The sequence below is a fragment of the Anoplophora glabripennis genome, unplaced genomic scaffold, assembly GCF_000390285.2.
Source record: "Anoplophora glabripennis isolate ALB-LARVAE unplaced genomic scaffold, Agla_2.0 scaffold80, whole genome shotgun sequence".
NCBI classification, from domain to species: Eukaryota; Metazoa; Arthropoda; class Insecta; order Coleoptera; family Cerambycidae; genus Anoplophora; species Anoplophora glabripennis.
In genome coordinates this window covers 603,163-613,197 of record NW_019416401.1, presented here as the reverse complement: position 1 = coordinate 613,197, position 10,035 = coordinate 603,163, and the positions used below count along the sequence as shown (strand labels likewise).

Here is a 10,035-nt window from a genome sequence, read left to right as displayed (position 1 = left end):
ATAATTTTTTTTATTTATTTAATCGCAGTGACCTTAATTATTAATATTAAGAGCCGAAATTTGGAGAGAGTATACATTAAGAGCTATATTTTCATGTCCTACACTAACATTAAGGTGAATTCAACTATTTAATTTCGAAAAAGAAAATAGCGGCGATGAGTTCTATTACTTGGTCTAGCGAACGAGTGGGGAGAGCGAGGCGGAGCATGCGCGCTTAACAATTTAATAAGTATTAACATTTTTTCAGTCATTTTTAAACAAATTAAATTTGAAACGTTAAATTATCAGTAAATGCATATGTCAATATAATTATTTAGGTACAAAAACAACTAATGATCGAAACCCTACAACGCTTGTGAGCTTGGGAAAAATGAATTGAAAATAGCATCTTCTTAGAAACAAATTCCGCCAACGCCAAACCAATGAAGCTTCCGGGCTGAAATTTTTACCACTTTTAAGGGTGCAAAGAGCTTCAAAAATCCCGAATTACAAGTGTTTGCGATGAAAATTGCACTAATTATTAGCAATTGAAAAAAATGGCCATTTTCGACCATTTTTGAGCTCTTGCGCATAAACAAATTATCCGAATTTAATCGGACTCATTGTCTCATTTTAAAGGTTTATTTAATACCTACCTTTTTTGTATAAACGCGAGTCAAAAAGCCACTTTTCCATAACTTTGACCATTGTTTAAATAAAGTTTCCCAACTAGTCTCGAGTTGATTTTTTGATATTTTATTTATAACACGTTTCCGAACAATATTCCGCAGAAAAACTTCTAATAGTATTTTTTTCCCGAAAAAAAAAACTATAATGACTGGCCTATTTCAAGATAAAGGATATACATATGAGAAAAACCCAAGAGACAATTTTTGACAGGGATAAAATGGTACATACAAAAATGGTACCAGTTTTCAGTTTTTACAGGGCCGTACTACTTTATTTGTCGAATTAATCCGATCGCCTACTCATACCGCCTCCAGTGGTGGCTAGTAATACTTATTGCTGAGTCGAGCTATCTAACCATATGTGGGTACACATGTCCGCAAGTGACCCATCTTAAGTAATACGTCAAGAGCGTCAGCCTGACGCCGCCCGGACGCACTAGGGTTCCAGGAAAAGGTCCACGGCAGATTGACGCCAAGGACCAGATACTTATTCCTGCGAGCGACTCCACACCGAACTCTCCAGCGAACGCTCGCCCCGACAACACGAGCAACCCTCACATAAGTCACACCAACTTTTATCTCAATTCGCTTTCAAGAAAGGTTATTTCTATCTATATCTCAAAAACAAAGCGTTTTCGGCCCAATATCTATGTTTTTTTTTAACCTATTTCCACCTGAGGAACATGTCGTCAAAGTTTGTCGACTTAATCTTGAAGCACCCTGTACACATAATAGACTAATTTAGCATACTTAACAGTGAAGTAACTTGGCCATCAAGATCATGCAATCTTACGCCATGGGACTTTTCCTGTGGAGATTTGGAAAGTCCAAAGCTTATTCTGCTCAAATTAGCATTATTCCTGAATTAAAGGCAGAAATTCGGAAGGTTATCAACAAAATTCAATTCAATTTTTTTAAAAGAAGTCGAGTAGGTATAATAAATGAGTGACGCAGGACATCTGCCGATATCCTATTCCATATTTAAAGACAATGTCTCAAGCGATTTAGTCGATTTAATGTGACTAAACTATTCGTTGATACGGTACGGATTCGATTATTTTATCGAAACGATAAAAATGTCGAATGGCATTGTGGCGAATAGTTTAAATCTGCATGTACAGGCGATATATAGTCGATTCGATTCAATTTAACCGTTTCGAATAAATTTTCGTGCCGTACGGTGGGTGTCGTGTGAAAGGGGAGTCAATTCGATTAAATTTAACTACCGTTTCGAATAATAAGTTATCATGCGGTATGGTGCCGTGTGAACGGACGATTATGTTTAACTTTTCGGAATCATCAGTTCAAAAAATATCCCGCGCGTCAATTGGTACTTATGTTGCGAAATATTCAAGTCTCGTGAAAATGAGTTAAAAATGGTATTTCATATTTTCATAGTCCGTACCATTTCTGGTAAAATGTTTTTAGTGTACAAGAAGTGCTATGATAAAACTTAATTGTGGCTATTAAAAATATGCGAAATGAACTTTCTGTGTTGACGTATGCACATGCAAAAGACAATTAGTTCTAGAAAACGTGGAAAAATGTGTGATAATTTATTAGAATACTTGTAGCAATAAGGATATTCAAAAATTAAAAAATGTACTATTAATAACTTCATCATGTGTAAAAAGAACTTGGTATGGCATTGTTTAATATGCTCATAGATATGTTAATTTCTATCTGTGTGTATTTTTATTCCACTTGATTCCTGATATAAATATCGACGTAATTTATTACCTATACTTTTCTTCCTTAATTAAAATCATAAAAAAAACATTAAATTAAATTGAAGACCATATAATCCATGACTATTTTAAGGTTATAAAGTTATTATTCTATTTACCAATTTTCCCCTAATCTACCGAGCGATCTAGAAGGATTAAAACTGACGTCACACGTAAATGTTATAAAATATATTAAAATTTACTTCCATTTGATCAAAATTACTTTCCGTTTTCTTAGATTTCCGACCGACATGATCTGTCAATTCAGAGATGTCCGTACTTTCCGTGTTTTTATTTGAATTTATCGTTAACCTTCTCAATAATTAGTGTTTTTCAACGCTAATCATCTGTTAACTGTTAGTTTTGTGGCATGGAAGCAAATACTGATGATTTCTTCAATATAAAGTACTCGAACTGTTTTAGATTGGAAAATGGTCTTTCGTTAGAAGACGATAAATTTATTGTAAAGGCCTACTTTTGGAGTTATCAACGAAATGAAAATAAATGGAATTATTCAATCCATTCTTGCTTTTTACAGTTCCAGGAAGAGTTTTCAAATCATGAATCAGCAGATTATAATATTTTTGCTCGGCGTGTTCGACGTTTGATGACACGATTCAGAAATACTGGCAGTGTTTGTAAAGGAAAGTCACCTGGAGGAAAGTCTACTTAAGATCACCCGGAGGATGTTAGAGAGCTTTTAGCAGCAAGCCCCACTAAACTTTTACGACAGATTTCAGTTCAGACGGGTAAATATTGATAAATATCAAAATTTAAAAATATTAATAGAATATCATATGGTTCAGTACACAGAGTAGCAAGAAAATTACATTTACATCCATATAAAGTTTCCAAGAATTATTAGCATTAGATAATGAAAAAAGTGAACTACTGTAACTGGTTTAACAATAACTTAAACGATGACAATCTTTTAGATATAACTTTGACTGACCGCTGATGTTAAGCTTTACATAAAATTGAGGAACAGAAGGCTAACGGTTACAAAGAAGAGCATGGGTAAAGTCAATCAACCAGAGGAAATAGAATTAGAAGAAAAGAAGCTCAAGAAGAGTTATAGAGCAAATTCTCATGTTACACAAGAAAATACAGGTGCATCGTTACTAAGAAAATAAACTGGACAGTTTTGGGTGCGATTTGTTATCATTTTTAATACTTAAATGTTTGTTGTATGTTTACATTAGGACCTCAGCTTGTAATTACAGTTATACAATAAAATTTCTGAAAATTTAATGTTACCTATATGTTTTTAACTCAGAGTATACAACTGTTTAATACATTTGTTAATATAAAATTTATAATTAGTACTAGAAGTTCTAATAACGATATGGAACACTTCCATAACAGTTATTGCTTCCATTTCGTAAAGGATATAAAAAACGTTGTATACTAGTTATACAATAATTTAATAAAGAACGTTTTATTTATAGTCACTATACAACTGTGTTAGCAATACGCGTTTTATATCCAATATTCACTTGTTTATCTGTCACATATAGTATACAATACAATGGTCTTATAATGGCATATAGAATTCTAATAAAGAATAAGGCGCATTTCTTTCAGTGTAGTAACGCGAAGCAGAAGTAAGAAGACGATAAATGAGATTTTACCGAAACGTCGTCAAACAAATGGTTCTATAGGGGTATAAGTGTAAATATTTCTCGAAAATATAAACATAAATATATCGGCCACTCATGTTTATGTCGCTTGTTTCGATTATTGGAGTTGACTACGAGAGAGTTTTCTCTAACGTCACTAGCTATCAAGTGCTTCTCATTAGTAAGTGGATTGTGTAAGTCTGTGCGTCAGACAGGTTCGCCTCAACGAGAAAAGATTCATTTCAGTTCATGAGCAACAGATAATGATTTTTTGAAAGGCTAGTGACGACAGTGAAAATGCACTTAGTAGAATGACATTCTAGTCATTGTGGCTTATCTCCTCTTTATTTTTTTTAGTGTGCAAATACCTAAGTGTATAGAAGTGAACTTGCTACAAGCCTTCAAAATCGGAGCAAAGAAAATAATGGGACACTCGTTATGTTTCAATTCGCTTTGAAATCGACTGGCGAATGAATTTAATGAACTGAAATTTATGAAATAAGCAGTACATATTTTTTTCAAACTGATGAAGCGAGAATCTCGTTAATTATTATTAGTATTCATGAAAGAAGTATCCTATAATTTTAATATATAAAATACTTAGCTTTGTTTGCTATTATGATAAAATTAAAATTGATCTTCGAAAAAAATATGTGTTTAACTTGGCAGTAAAGCTCAAGCCTTAATGCCGCTGCTGGCCAAATCTTGTGCTTTACTGCCTAGTCAAACAAATAACTAATTAACAGATGAGTAATCTTATCTATCAAACTTTTATTTTAGTGAAAATAAAATAATAAACTACAGTTTAGGAATATTACTAGAGATTGCTATGATTTCAGAAACTAATTGTAAGCCCTATGTAGAAATTGTATCAGACAAAATACGAAGTTAACAATTTTATTTAAACCATAAACCTTACCTCTGCCTCTCAACCGTAGGTAAGTGTAGGTAGATATAATTTATCAGTTTTCTCGGTGTGACATTTTTTTAAGATAAGACTTGTGTACCAAAGCAACCCTTTAATGGAAAATAATTGTTGTTTCTATCTTAAAAAAATTGTTTTGTTGAGTGTGAAATATGAATCAACTAGAATGATAAAGACTATTAGAAAAATTCAAATTCGTTGTTAGAATTATCTACAAACTTCGCAACAAAATTAAATTTGGAGAGTGATTGTCTTCCAACAAATTGTTTATAGACATAAATTTAAATAGGAAGAAAACAACGCAGTTATTGTTAATTTATAAATAAACATGAAACGATAAAAATATATTCGATTTTATCGAAAAATACGCACTATAATTTCATACGCCTCTGATTGTTTATCGTCAAAAATTGGCCTAATCATAAGAGTCAGGTAAGTAGGTGATAGCAAATACCAAGGCCGTATTTAATTCTTGGAAGAAAAATATTAATTTAAAAAAAATCAAGTACAGGATTAAAACAGCACTGATTTCAAATGTTTTCTGTCAATCTAAAGCAATGTCAGCTAGGACCCCTGACATTGTGAACTGTGACAGTAACCCTCCCGAGAGCAGCGTCAAATCAGCCTTAGATTTAATAAAAAATCAACCGATTAGTTGGAAAATCTTCGGTAGTGCCGCTACAGGATGGAGTCTAGGGGTAATAGCGAGAAAGACAGGAAAATTTGTCGCTTTTGTCGTAGGAAGCGGAATCATCGTTTTACAAATTACGAAAGACAAAGGATTCATTAAAATCGACTATTCGCAAGTTTCCCAGAGTGTTGAAAACCTTTCAAAGGGTGTAGAAAACGACATATTGAAACGCTTATCGAAACGAATGACAGAGGTAATGAAATATGACAGCGTCTTGGTTTCTGGATTTGTTGGTGGGTTCTTGCTCGGTTTGTCAACAGGATAACGATGATAAAAACTATATTATTATGAAAATGAAAAAGATAATTGTTATCCCAAATACACTTCATATTTGTAAAATTTAGTTGCTTTTATTTACCTGCTTAATAAAATGTCAATAAATTTGCTTTGTTGAAACCGCTAAATCCAACACTGAAGCCAAATAGCAACAAAGATTTAAATAAAACGTATTTAAATTATTAAAACTGTATAAATTTAATAACGTTTACTATACAGGGTGTTTAGCAAAAGAAGCTTCATCAGTAAGAGAATTTTCTTTTGAAAGTAATTCACTCGTTTAACCAAATCAATCGATAACAATTCTTGCACTTCTTGGATATGATATCACAAGTGTGTAGTAGATTACGTTTGATCAGTCGATGCACAGAAGTTTGCGATATACCAGTTTGTCGAGATAGAATTCTAGTACTAATATGTGGGTCATCTTCAATAGTATTCAAAATAAGTTCATCTCTTGTATCCTGATTGCAATAGCACGAGTGTTACTGAAAAACTTGCCTGTTTCTCGAGCCCGTCTTTCAGCATTGGAAAATGTTTCTCTATGGGGGATTGCACGGTTTGGAAATCTTCTCAGATATTCTTCAATACTTCTTCTGTAGAAACTTAACACTAATAACTTGTTAACTTTGTTCCCTAAATGAAAATTTTCCGGCCATTTTCAAAACACTGAGCAAACAATTACTACAATTAATTGACCTTTTTTCCTGATCGTCAAGTTTGACGACTATATTTATAGCCAACTTTTGAATTTTCGATGATTTTAAATAACGCCGCGAATGATACGCACGAAATCAAAACAAACTGTTAAACGATATGAAGTCCCGTTCTGTACGAAAGCGTATCTTTGGTGGGAATTGCCGTTCAATCCATTTTGATCAATAAAAATGAGAAAATAAGCTTATTCTAAAGGTCAAGCTTATCCTCTGTGTAAATATGACCCTGATTCAAAAAGCGCTTCAGTTCTGAGATATACAGTTACTTTATTTTTTACACTCAATCTTGTATTGATGTATTTTTATAATGGATCTAAAAATAATAAAATCGCTTTCCTAGACGGTTTTATACAGTTTTAGATGTCTAATAAACGCGATTTGGCTTAATGTAGGTTTCTTGGGACTGAAAAATAAAAAAAAAACACGATACCTACATTTTCGTACAAAAAATTAAAAGAATTACTTTCTGATATCAAAATAGAGACAACTTTACATAAATGTTCCAATTTATAGTACTTTTCCAAATCGTACCGATTATTATCTGCATCATTTTAATCCTATAACTTCGTTTTATTTGACATTAGTGATAACTTGGATAATCCCTATTACAGAATCTAATAATAACACGATCTTAAGCTCTGTTATAGTCTGACATAATCACAGGGAATGTATTTGTAGTCGATTATTTTTTACTGGAAATAGAAAATACTTAGACTTAGAACTCTTGCTATCTTATTGTTTACAAATCGCACGAATCGCATGAATGATCATTTTAGTTTGTCTGGGTTTTATATAATATAATTATTTACTAATAAAACTTTTGATATTTAATGTTGTATTTGTTAAATTAATTGATTTTCTTTCTATAGTATTTATTTTTGTAATTTTGTCATGAACTCCTTTCTCCGCGTTAGAAAGAGAAAGAGAGATGAAGGAGAATAGAGACTACGGTTGGTATGTATGTAGACAAAAATATAGCTTCAAATGGGACTACAAGCAATTTGGAACAAAGTGAAAAGTATGACTTTTTGAAACCTTATTTTCTATAAATTGTCAGGTAGATATTTAAAAAAACCGATATGAAATTCTTACATTTATGCGGCATCCAAAATTGTCTCAGAAAAACTTCAGTCAGTCAAGCCACCATAACAAACAATCACAAGCTAGGAATCCTTAGTCAGTTTCATTCATTTAAATGTCTAAGGGACACTACTACAGTCTTTAGAGGAAAGTTCTGTAAACATGTACAAATTATTTTAATTTAAGCCATTAATTAGGACTTTGGATTTTCTTTACGCCGCGATATATCAGGAGCAAAATTCGCGATGTGTGTGGTTCCCAATGCTCTTGAGGCAGTCGAATCACCTATCACCACGATTCTAAAGTGCTGCAGGAGGTGGGGAATGTTATCGGAGTGATAGTAACTACAAGATTAATCATATTCAAGAGCCGATAGTCACCTGCTATTTAAAAGCCTACAGTAATATTTTTTTTCTAGTTGGCTATTAACTGGTCGGTGCTAAAGGTTTTTGTTTTGGTAATATGGTTTAAATCCTGCTAGTAAGTACATGATGACTCAATTAGACTGTGTACTATTTATAAGTGTTTTTACAAATACTCGATAATTGATTTTGATTAGTGTAAAATCAAGTCGCGTCGCTTTTAAAAAACTACTCCTGGAAATTTTTAACACAGAAAAGCAAGTTTATAATAAAGTTAAATCCATTTTTTTAGTGTTTGAATAGGTAGGCGATTTCCAAAGTAAGAAAGTAAATCTATTTTTTAACAATTATTCTAAGTAAATAAATGTGTCATTCTATTCTTCAAAATTGTACACATGCCGACAAAAACAAGTTATTACTTCTCTTTGCTTTGTATTCCTTCCGAATTTCCTGGAAAATTAAACTAATAATTGTAACAACAAAACGAAAACAACCTAAACTCAATATTTAGTACACCAGATCAACGCACAAAACTACTAGTCGCTGTCTGTAATCTTGATATAGTGTTTTCAATGTGTATTGGTAAAAAAATGTAAACAGTATCTCATAAAGCTAATTCTACAACAATCCGGTTTTCAAATAACTAAGATTCTTAAAAACTTGGAACCACGAAAAAAATTACCTAGAAAAATCAGTAACAACAACAACTCTGTCGGAACAATGCAAATACTAAAAGCAATATTTACAGGCTTGTTTACAACCTAGACAATTCAAATCTCGGGTAATAAAACAATTAAAATTATTCTCGACTGTCTGGATTTTCAATCTCTCTAATTTTCAATTTCCTGGCATGAATTTAATATAATTAAATCACTTGTACATTATACTTAATCGTACCTACAGATATCTTTGAAATATGCACTGTTTGAAAAAAGGAAGTAACCTTACGGAACAATTTTATGATAGTTAAGAATTTGAAGGAATTAAGAGATGTCACAATCAGATAAACAGCTTATCTTATTTTTGTAGTGAGAACAAATCAAGTATATATAAACAGTATTAGTGTTTGTGAAACTATAAGATAGTAATAGCGAGGATAATATTGTGAAAAGTATTAGTGAAAGGTTAGATACATGTAACTATAAAATAATTTCTATTTTTTTTTATAAAGTATCTTTTCATGCCCATTATAGTTATTTACGTTACAAGGCCGGGAAATGGTATATTAAAGTACAAGTCTAGATGTTTACGGACGAGGCGACGAAGGAGCCGAGTCAGGAATTTCTAGACAAGTACTTTAATGACAGTTCACGGCCGTGTATCGTACAACGTTTTATTTCATACTGTGTTGTATTAAAAATGAAATTTTAATGTTTTATTTTACATAACCTGCCCGTATGTAGGTGTTAGCGTGGTTTCGCTTCTTGTTTTATCGCATAGCTTTTGATTTAGCTCAGTGATGTAAAAACAAAAATAACAAATTTGACAGTTTGTCATCCCGTGCGTATTTTGTGATAATTTTCGTAAAAAATGGAAGAAATCGAGCTAAAATGTGCTGAAGCAACCAGTAAATTGGTGCCTACGAAGTCTTCTGCTCGTTATGAGAAGGAATACCAGCTCTTCAACGTGTGGAGAAAAACCTATAAGGTGGAAAACGGCCTGAATGAGAATATCCTTTTGGCGTACTTCTTGGATATCTCCAAAAAGATGAATCCTGCGACAATGTGGGCAAAATATTCGATGCTCAAGTCTATGCTGATGGTAAAAGAAGGAGGTGATATTTCAAAATATCCAAAACTGGTGGCTTTCTTAAAAAGGCAAGCAGTTGGTCATCAGGCAAACAAATCAAAAGTTCTAACAAGAGAAGAAGTTAATAGATTCATGAAGGAAGCCCCATCAGAAGAGTATCTTTTGATGAAGGTAAACAAGTTTAACCTTTTCATTAGTTTTGAATTAAACAATGTGCATCTT

General features: G+C 32.4%; 1 protein-coding gene across 1 annotated transcript in view; it reads left to right on the top strand.

Annotated features, from left to right (window-relative positions):
- Window positions 1-8,121: 8,121 nt before the first annotated feature.
- The window catches only part of LOC108917582 (sodium/potassium/calcium exchanger 4), a 21,888-nt gene continuing 19,974 nt past the window's right edge, over window positions 8,122-10,035 (top strand). The window contains exon 1 of the mRNA XM_018724269.1: window positions 8,122-8,182. The gene's annotated coding sequence lies outside the window, so the exon portion shown is untranslated. The remainder of the gene's footprint in view (window positions 8,183-10,035) is intronic.